The following is an 11564-nucleotide window of genomic DNA, read 5'->3' on the forward strand; positions in this document are numbered from 1 at the left end:
TCATGGATTAAATCTCCCTTCTTGTTGATTAGGTCCCAACATTTTCCCCCACTGCTGCATAGACTCCTTTTTAAAGAAAGTTCAGTAACAAATCCCGCTTTTGAGACTTTAATATAATTTCTTTAAAGTCTCATATTCACTTATTGTATAGACCTAGTCTACACAACGGTAAGCATTGTATTGTAACCTAGCTTCCATGTGGGGGGGTATGGATGGGCAGCGATGTCCAGCGACATGCATGCTGCCAGCACAACCTGTCTGTGGAGAGAAGACACTTTCCTAGGTTTATAATGCATTCTGTTTGATCCCCACTGATCTGGATAGTCCCTTTGCTTTCTCTAACCTGATATGGTTGCTCATACAGTATTTCGTACAGGCTCACCTTTTCCTTGCATGTAGGTCTAATTCACATCCTTAGTAAGGCCAAAGGAAGGGCATCTTGCCATTTTAAATACGATTCCTGGCACATCCTGACACTTTTCATACAACAGTGAACCTGAGTGGGCCCAGGCCTGTGTTGTGCTGTGGGATAAACCTTTTCAGTAACACAGAGAGACCAGAGCTTGGGGCAGAAGTGTTGTCCCCTTTGTCTTGCTTGGAGGATTTTGATTTCCTTCCCTGGAATTACTCAGGAATGGCACAGGGATGGACTTTCATGACCAGCAGTGCTCACACGGTAAGACCATGACAAGTCTCACTTGGCCTAGTCCTGAGACAGATTTTGCAGCCCCTCTCCTCCACCAGCATCCTCCACCAAGCAGCAGACACCACAAGGACAGAGGCAGAACCCACCATCTGGTTGCAGGAATCCAGGTCCCAGGGAACATGTGCTAGCACCCAGCCTGCTGGTGACAGCTTAGCTGCTGTGAAACAAGCCTGCTGAGAACCAGTATTATATGAAACTTCAAACTCTATAGTTTGAATCCACCCACTTTCCCATACTTGGAAATGTTCAAGGCCAGGTTGGATGGGGCTTTGAGCAATCTGGTCTAGTGAGAGGTGTCCCTGCCCATGGCGGGGGGCTTGGAACTAGACAATCTTTAAGGTCCCTTCCAACCCAAACCATTATGTAATTCTGTTTTCCAGAACACACAAAAGATGTGACAAAACATAAGGTGTGGATTTGGAGTCTACCACAGGCCACATCTTGTAGGCTTGGGGCAGAGGGGATCCCTTGCTGAAAGCAAAGAGGTCTGAGAGCCAGCAAGGGTCACCTATTGCAAACCAGAGGTGCTACAGGTCTCACTGCAACCAACTGGGTTTATTCTAATGACTCAGAAGCTGCTAAGTGCTGAGCTGCATTTCAATTCTCTCCCTGCTGCTCACTGATTAAACACTCTTTTAATAATAATGATCTATTAAGGTTACTGGCTCATCCTTTCTCTTCCAGTTAAGGAAATGGTCAATTGGCCAATTACAAATGGCATGACAAAACTCAAAAAAGCAGACATTACTGTTAGGGGATCCAGTGTTCTGTCAGTTATAAACTGAGAAACAATCTCCAGGTATCAGTTTCCAGCCAACACATTTGTACGTGTTGTAATTAGATATTGGTCTTACTGCTGCTCAGGCTTGTAGTTATGGTGCTTTCCACTGCAAACCCACTCGAGCTGTGTAACTTGGCCAATGATTCTGACCTTTTCTCATCCATGAAAAGCAATATAAGTTATTTTTGAGAAAACCTCTATGTGCCTTTTTTTCCCTTTATGCTGTCATGCAAACATGACAACTTTATTAAGCTGAGAGGGAAATAACGACGACCTATTGCAGTATATACTGGGAAGGAATTTTTTTTTTAAAATACAAGCAGTACACAATAAAATTCATTTTGACTCATCACATTATGTGACAAGAGAGTGAACAAACAGATAGCTACCCTGCTGAGCAAACAGACAGCAAATAAAACAGTTAATGAAATTTTTCCTTGACTATGCCTCCCTCACATTCACAGCCTTGGAGCCCTCTGGTATCTTTAGCAGACTCTGATCGATACGACAGTAAACTGCAGGTCCCTGTGCTCTGCCTGTCCCTTCAACACTTGCTGCCCTGGGAAGGTTCTTCCTGGCACTGGCTGCTGTCACAACTTTCTCATGGGACCAGCACAGTGGGCCATGAGAGTTGGTTATCAGCCACATTCGCAGCATTTTGGCACATGTTTTAGGGCATCCTTGCATGGCAGCAGCCATGCTGGGGGAACACCCCTGAAGGCAGCAGAGGCTGCTGGTTGCCATGGTTCTCATGCCATGCATGGGCATTGCGAGCTTCTCAGAAGAGAGCATCTAAAAATATCTTTTTAAAATAGAAGTGGCAGACATTGGTTGGTAGGAGGGAGGAACCTACAGGAAGACATCAGGCATGGCAAAATCCTGGAAGTGAGCAAAAAAAACAACCACTCAAAATAAAAATAGCCACCTCTAATACACTAGCAGGTACTCAAGGGTTTGAACACAAAAGAGCTGAATATCTGTATGTCTTGTTTTGTTTCCCAGTACAAATCATCCAGTCACATTACAAAACAGTGAAAGCTTGCAGTTCATGTTTAGCAAGAACTTTCATTGGCAGGTATAGAAATGTATGTAGGGGAATTTCTGAGCGTAAGTCCCGGTATAGGTGCCCAAAGACTTGCCTTTTTTCAGCTATACCTCTTGGTTTAGTAAGAAGTGTCACTCCTTGAGGAGTACCTTCTTTCACTTCTTCCCTAAGACCATCACAGATGGAACACTGACATGAAAGCACTCCAAAACACAGCTCCCTGAAGGTAGAAATGTTTTTGCCCCCACGAACACCTGACCCCACTTAGGCCAGGGGCTGGCTCTTGCCCACAGTCAGCCAGGCGCCAGCTGGGAGCAGTGCCCAAGTTGGGAACAGCTGCCTGGCTGGCACCTCGCCAGCCTCATTCGCAGGCAGCTGAGGGCAGAGTTCAGTTCCTCGGGTTGAGCGCCGCACCAAAGGTCTGCAGGGCAAATTGCACAGCAATACCTGGCGCTCTGCGGGAGGCATGGATGTGCAGCCGTGGGCCTGCAATTTACATTTAAAGAATTAATAAAAATTCCAGGAGTTTATAACCTTGACTTTTTTTATCACCCCCTGGCTTGTTTCTTTTTCCCTTTTTAACCAAACAAACCCATACAAATTAGTATTTGAAAGTATGCAATTAGCAAGCTGCTCCTGCAGCTATGCAGTTCTGCCACCCAGTCTCTCAATGAGGGGAAATCAACAAAAAAGAACAAAGAAAAGAATTTGCTGCCTCATATTAATGACTGTTGTTTGAGGACAGCATTTGTATTTTAAATGAATAGCTTGCTGAGGACAAAGAGGTCAGAACTGCATTTTATGGTAGCAATAGAATAGCAGGAGGACAGAAGAAAGGCAAAAGCTACGAGCAGACAGGCGGAACAACACGCTCTGCTTGCTGGAGAGGCTGGGATCAGCGCCCAGCAACAATGAGGCCACACGTTCTGGAGTCAAAATATAGGCACAGTCCTGCAAGGTGGTGAGGACAGCGGTGGGAGAGGAGAACACTCACATCCCAGCCAAGTCAGTGAGATCCGTGGCACACAGCATGGTTTGGGAACGATCAGCTCAAGCCCTGAGATTCCCCCCAAAATCCTTCCCTTCTGCAAAGCGATATGGACCCATCTCCTTGCAAATGGAAATTTTTCATCAGCTCTTATGCCTTGATTGTGCATTGTCCCTCAAGACGCTGCCTGTGGATACGCAATAAGACCCTGCCAACATCCAGCAAGAAGTCCTGTGCCTACATATTTAGCGCAGCTACCTGGGAATGTGCCCTTTGCTACCTTAACATCTTCAAATTGCCTAAAGTTAAATCTAAATCAAGAAACCCAAATGAAACCTGATGCTGATTCAAGTTATACTGCAAAACTACAGCCCTTATATGTAGATATTGAATGACACCTTCCTGAGAACCTGCTTAATTGGCTCTTTGAGGCTTCAGGATAAAGATGAGCCAGTATGGGACTATCTTAACCAGTAATATGCAATAAGAATGCAATGGTCACACCACAACTGATGACAAAGCTAGCCAAAAAGGAAAGCCAAAGTCTACAAAGCCAACCAGGGAACCCTGAGATGGATACCCCACTGGGATATTAGCTGAGCAGCCATCTTATAGTCAACTTCTGCAAAGTTGTTGAGAGGAGTAAGAAGCTCCTCCAAGCACAAGGGCTTGTGCCATTAACCTCTCCTGGTGTGAAGCAGCCCACAGTCCCCCTGGGTCACAGGCACTGACTGGATCCCCACAGGCTGTGTCCGGGAGGTGTGGCTCCATGCCAAGGTGCCAGACCCCTGGGTGAGAGGTGCCACACTCAGCACTCACAGGATATCTGCCCTTCCTTTGCCCAGGAACATCCCCAGCCTCATGGGGATCCTACTTGCTGCTTTGAACTGTGGCACTGTGTCTGTGCAGCTCTAGTGAGGACCAGGCTAACAGTGAAATCATGCTGGTAAACCACCAGAGAGAGTGCAAAATCTGATGCCTTGCCCCCACCGTCCCTTTCTATTTCCAGAGGTTTTATTCCAGGCACTCTACAGTGCCCACTCCTCCTCCTCCTTCGTGGGCTTCTTTCCACTGCTGCCATCACCTCCCACTCACTGCACATCTCCTGGCTGCTTTACCAGGTGTCCACAGTGGCCAGACAGGTGAAGTTTTGCATCCATTTAGGGCCTTTCTCAGAGAACAGATGAACCTCTGATGCCTCAGCCTCACTGCAACTCTGACTCCAGGGCAAAGCTTTTGAGGAAAAAGTAGGGTATGTTAAAGCCGAATGACTGTTGAACTCTCTTATTGACTATAATAGGATGGTGAATAACTTTTCATTAAGTGCATGTTTCTGCCAGTGTAGCAAGCCCTTACCTGCAATCATGTGTGAAGCACAAATAGCCTAAAGACATCACACCTGAAGGAAAAATTCCAAGCCCTTCAATAATGTATTAACATTTTTAGCATACATTCAAAATGTTTAGTACATTTTAAAAAAAGGTAAAACATGTGTTCTGGTCTCTGGTCTCTTGGTAATCCTTAGGAGACAGGAGGGAAGGCTGCAGCTTTCCAGCAGTGACTTCCCAGCATGCATCCTTTTTTGAAATGGTTGAGCCAGGACAGAAATCAGAAAATGAGCTGGGAAACAAGGATGGCTGAGCAAAAAAGGAATCTTTTGAACCAGAGTAGTTCTGAATGTGTTCCTGGAAAGAGTGACTGTAAATCTGTGAGCCAGATAAAACTGGTCCTCTGCCACCCTGACCCCCTTACCCCAGTGCTTCTGCTACAGCTGAATTGCCCAATAGCTCAGAGATGCCTGAGAATCACTCTTGGCCTTTTTCCAGGCACTTCGGCTATGAAAAGAAATAGCTAAAAAAAGTATCTCTTTAAATAGGTCTTCCCATGGTGCAGGTTAGTCCTTGTGTTGAGTAGAGCTGGCAAATAACACTGTTCCAGGCAGGAAGGGGTGGGAAAAAGTGTTATTTCAGGAACCCTCATCCACTAGGACTGGCAGGCTGTTAATAGGGTACTTTTGGCTGTGGGGGAGCTGGAGGGAAAGGGGTGCTGGTGTTGGACAGGGTACAGAAGCAGGAAGGGCGACAGTGCTTTACTGATTTGTCCTCCTCTGGTGGCACGCAAAGTGCAGTGCAGAGCCCTGTCTCAAGGGACCGTAGTGACAGTGGCCAAGCATGACCGGAGTGCCTTGCTCTGGGCCTCTGTGTGGACCAGCACTGGCTGTGTGGAGCACCAAATGCACCTGCAAGAGCACTTGGGAGGCTGTCACAGCTTCATCAGCATTTGCTGGATGTCGCCAGGTGCTGGGGTGGGCTGGTGACAGCTAGCCATGACCCTTGGGTAGGGCTTCCCCATCACTTCCAGCTGCTAGAGCACTCCCAAGAATAGGGGCACACTGTCACACAGCACTCCTCTCCTCCACCAGCTCTGCCACAGGCTTCTGGAGGCAAAACAGCTATTTTAGCCTTGATTTTTCAATTCTTCTTGTCTTAAAAACCCAGTTTGTTTCTGGCTTACAGGTATCAACAGGAGAAAGTGCATGGATACAGCAAAACCACTTCAGTGACACAACTTGTAAAGATGATTTATGTTTTCTTGCCTTTTTCCTGTGCTTTTACCAAGGTTTCACCAACCTACAGCCCAAAAGTCTGCCTGTAACACCTGAAAATATTCTGCATAAGCTGTGCCTAAGTTCAGCAAAACCAATTTGCCTGGCAAAACAAGAGACTGGAAGCAGGAATTCTTGAAAAAATGCTAATAATGATTCCAAATATTTTCCCTTAGCTGGGAAATTTTTCTGCTTAAAATAGAACAGGCGGGAAGATGACAGAGAATTTTTCTAGCAGTCCCTGAGGCACAGGACACACGCAAATTTTGTTCCATTTTGGGATGGCTTAGAAAACCCTTTCAGCCCATGTGTAGGTGATTTTTCCATTTTGTGGAAGGGAAAATACCAAGATTACTGGCCTCTGGTTGCACTGACAGCCTCTGTACCATCATGGAGATGGAGACACAGAATTTGCATCCATTTTCCTTCATATTGCATTAATGTGAATGAAACACATTTGCAGTGTGTAAATAGCAGACTTAGTACTGCAGCCCTGCTTGCATGAATAAGTCTTTTGAGCTCCTCTGCCCTTTCTGCCCCACGGCTGCATAGATAAATAAAGAAAAAGCCTTATTATATTTGCAGTGGCTAAAATTAAAGGTCTATGCTAAACCAAGTAAACTAAGCCTTCACACCTGTCCCCTATCACTTGCTGCTCCTTAAATCCCTTTGCTTGGGTGGGAGAACACTGTTCTGGGAGAGTGTTAAAGCTGGAGGTGTGGTTACATACTGACAATGGTGGGGTCTTTGCCAGATACAAAGCCCATAGGCACACAGCTGATGTGCTGTAGCCCCCATGCTTGTATAAATAGGCAGAGAATGCTTTATCCAGAGTTTTTTTTATAGTTGCTGAAATGTTGTTAAAAGGGAGAGAGAGTCTGTGACAAATTTTCAGACTTGAAAGAGCATCTGGTTTGAAAATGGTCAGTTGGGATATAATTGTCTGGGGAGTAATCCTGGAAGAGGATGAACCAGTCACCCCTTGTCAGTTATGTATCCATCCATTCATTCATGCATGCATCCATTCAGGTGATGGCTGCCATATTTTGGGAAAGAAAAAAAAAGAAAGGAGAGGGAGGAGAAAGACTAGTCTGCCCCAACACCACATCCCACATGTTGCAAAGCTCAATTTTGCTTCCCACATGCATCTCCATTCCCCCCAAGGTATCATCCCAGTCTTGTCCACAGCCAACTGGGACACTGCACTGTGCATCCCCCCTCTTCCCAGAGCCCTCCCATCTCCTGCAGCACATCAGAGCTATCCTACACTTCAGATCTCTCCAATTCTCCTCCCACATGTTCTCCTTTGCTCCCCCTTGTTTCCCAAGCCCCATCAGTCCTCCTGCACTCTCTCCTAGTCTTGCTCCCTGGCAATTGTGGAGCATGGCTGTTGACCCCTCACTTCTTTGTTGTCCTCTACTGCTCTTCCTGCCATGGTTGGTGGAGTCAGCTGGCCTGTCCCTTGGTGGGCTCACACATCCTGCATCAGTGGGTGAAATCACAGCCTATGGCACCTTACATTTTCCAGGCAGCTCCACAAGACCATAGTCTCACCTAAGTGGAGTTGAAGTTTCTAGGGGATGCAGAACTAGAGCTGGGACATGAAAGTCGCTAATTGTTAACACCTATGTACATGAGGGACCTTTCCTCTCACTTATCCTGACCTCCCCGCTGCTGCCTGGATTCCTTTGTGCTATACCAGCCGTCTCCTCAGGAAAGAGTTTTGCTTTCCTTTAAGGAGTGGAAGAAATTTCAGGGCCTGGACCTCCAGCCCTGTGCTCTCAGACACCTATGGTGTTTAGGAGTCAAAATTTGGGGCTGAAGGGCACAGTGGAGAAGGTGCTGAGAATGGGTGAGATGAATATCTTCAGCATCCCTTGGAAATTCTCTGAGAAACATGCAGCTTCCCTGGGATGCTTCAAATGCCACTCTTCAAAGAGAGAAACCTAATGGCTAAAACAAGCCCTTGATGTTTTCTGTAGAAGGTAGGTATCCAGTGCCACCCCTGGGTAGCAATCAGCATCTTTCTCTCCTTATTACTCATCCTGGTGCCTTTTAGCTTACTGCCTGCTCCCAGCAAATTCTCCCACCTGGCAAAGCTTTGGGTTTGAAGATTCAAAGCAACTACTATTTACTGTTCACACCTGACTCATATCACACTCCTCCTCACAGAAACAGCACTGTGGCCACAAGCTTTGCTGTGTCTTCAAGGTTCTCAGGTCCCCATCAGGACCAGGGCATGCAGCACAAAACAAATTCAGTCTATTTTTTTATATCATACCAGGAATTCCTCAGGGAATGAGATTGTCTCAGTGTGAGGGCAGCCAAAGAGCTAGCACCAATGCAGGACTTCATCCTTTCCACACTTGCTGTCCTTGTAGCATAAATATTCCTGCTGTGCTAATAGGATTAAAAAGATGAGTATCCAGGCACTAAGAATTAAGAGAGTTTCAGTTCAAAATGCTGTTGAGTTTTCTTTTGAAATGGCTGTGTAAACTCACAAATGATTAGCATATAGAGATCAAAACTTCCACATTAGTAAACACAAAAATGGACCTGGCACTTTTTCTTGAACTAAAATGTTATGAATGTAGTGGACTTTATTTGTAGGCCAAGGCATTATCATAACAGAACATAAACTTTTAGGGCAGACAGTTATCTGGCATAATAATTCTGTCTTTACTCATTAACAAACATCAGTAAATGTGTGCTGTAAACACCAATATTGGGAAGTGTCGGGTACAGTGGCTTCTTTGTGAATGAACAGTCTTTCTCTGAGAACTGGACCACTGGTAATTAATTATCTCAATGTCTTTGATCTATTTACTTTGCACATATTTCATCTGTTTTGGTTTGTTACTTGCATTTCAATGACCTCTAACATTACGGAGCAACTCCTTCTGTTGGGAAAATTGCCTTTCCCTTTCCCATGGGAGCACAGCAGTGGACTAACTGCTCCTCAGAGATGACAGGTCCATTTTTTACATCTGTGAGCATGACTGCACTGATTTAAGGAATCTGTCTGTATACAGCTGAGGAGTTCACTTTGCTCCTATGAAGCCTATCTGTGCATTTATAGCAAACTGCAAACTCTCCTCGGTATGTGAACTATTTGCCTGTTACCTCAGTTTTAAAGTAAAATATAGACAAATGGCAAAGGATTACTTTCATTAAAGATCCGTCTCCTACTCATAATGCAAGATCATCTCTATTTCTAACTACTAATTAAACACTTACTTGTATTTAACACAGTAGTTATAGTAACATGGTGTGTCTATTGATTCATTGATTGACCTCAAATTTTCCCAGGAACAATTTTATTAAGTATTATATGTTGTGAACTTGAGCTCAAAATAAAAAATAAAAGGATTGCTCTTTCCTTCTTTCTTTCTTTGTTTTTGGGGGGGTTTGTTTTGTTTTTTTTTTACCAGGACAGACAATAAACCCATGCTGATAGCATGGGTGTCAAATATCCCATTCCTTTTCTCTCCATACCCCCTCAAAAACCTCTTGAAATCCATGCAGGGACTTTTTTCAGATTGAGATTGGAACATTTTGGGAAGTTTCCAATTCCTTCCTCTCACAGACTGTTATTTCTGAGTATCTGGTATTTTAATTTTAACAATTTTTGGTATTGCATTATATGTGATAGTCAAAGCGGAGTTGAGGAGGGACTAGCAAATATTTTATGTGGTTTTGGTTACCACTCTTGAAAAACAACTTCAAAAAATGCATAGCAAACAACTTTTAACTGGAACTATTAAAACCAAATCAGAGTTAATTTTGCATCCGAAAGCTATGGCAGAGTCCAGCTATAGCTTGCTATAACCCTGTCCATTCCCATACAAATCAGTACCTCATTTCAGACAAAATTAGCTCTAGGTTGACCTGTGCTGAAGAGATTGAGCTCAAGACAACAAGCTAAGGGCATACTACCAGAAGACAAGTTTTGTCACCTCATAGCTGCAGGAGAGGGACAGCAGGGCTCTGCTGAATACGCAGGAATGCAGGGTCAGTGAGCATAGGGAGCAGTGTGTCTCACAAATGTGCATGTCCTGTGCAGGGAACACCACGGAGCTTCATTCTCCTCATGCCAGAGCAAAGCGGGACTGATGTAGCCCACAGGCTCATCACCAAACATTGATAAAATAACACAAACTGTGAATCAGCAGCTTAACCAGAATCAGCCCTGACATGGAGCTCCCTTCTGATTTCCACGATGTTGCTGCCTCAGCAGCTGACCTATACTGGAGAGATTGAGAACACAAGTATTCATCACCTCACCTAATTGCTGCAGGAGAGGGACAGCAGGCTTTACCAAGGACACTGGAGCACAATTTGCATCCTATGTCTGGAGGCCAGGGATTCAGCCTCCTGCCCTTGAGCACTGTTGTGGTTTGAATGTAGCCTGCTTCTGTGTTCCAGCGCCACACTGTCACCAGCTGCCTCTAGTGTTTGTCTCCCTTCATGGTTCTTCCTGCAAGAGAGGCCAAGATTGATTGGTTTTGCCTTCCAGAGTGATACCAGGGCATAAACAGCATTTGCTCTATCATTCTCAACAGCATTCTTTTTTTATTGACTGAACACCTGACCCTGAGCTGCACTATGAAGCAAATGTGTTTGAGCTAATGAAAGTGTAAAATGTATTGGACAAAGAGCACAGCAAAAGAGTGTTTTCACAAAAAGGTTTTGGGCTTGCTTTGAGCCACCATGATGCCAAAGAAGAGGAGGGAAGAAGAGGTGGCATTCCACCAGCGCTCCCAGCTCTGGACCTGAAGCTTGCAGCCAGCTTTGGGGTTGTCCTATCTGTCACTGTCCCACCAGTCCCTCAGCAGTATCTTGAGAGGCAGCAGCCTCTGTGACTCTAATTCTCTTTTCTTCTACCTTTTGTGCCAGGGGGTGGCCAGGGAGTGCATTATATATCTGACATGGAAGAGCAGCACTGGCAGCATTTTAAGGCACTCTGCAAGAGGTAGCCATTAAACAACACTGTGGGAAGTATTCTGCATCCATTCATCAGTGGCTTACGCTTAGAGGACAGAACTGCTGTGCCCGGCACCACAGAAAGATAAGCTGGGGCTTAAAGAGGATGAGATTTTGCCTTCCAGATCCCAGAAATCAGACTAGCAGCAGGCAACCTTTTGAAGTCCTGTACCACGCTAGCGTTTTCAATATTAGAGATTATGTGCACTGGGAAAAACTCAGCAGGAACTAGGAGGGTCATGGCTGCCAGTCCCCTTTTGGCAGGACCTAGCCTTCTCAACAGCAAGACATGAGAGCTCCTTATAAACGCTTCTGTGAAGATGGCACAGTGTCCCATCCCTGCCTTGCAGTCACTCTGCCCTTTCACCATGAGCATGTGCTGCCACAATCTACTTCCCACATAGACCACATAGTTTTTTCCACTGAAGGGAAAATTCAAAACCTGTGTTCCTAGTA

The sequence above is a fragment of the Pipra filicauda genome, unplaced genomic scaffold (assembly GCF_003945595.2).
Source record: "Pipra filicauda isolate LSUMZ 115617 unplaced genomic scaffold, ASM394559v2 scaffold132_size2486313_pilon, whole genome shotgun sequence".
Lineage (NCBI taxonomy): Eukaryota > Metazoa > Chordata > Aves > Passeriformes > Pipridae > Pipra > Pipra filicauda.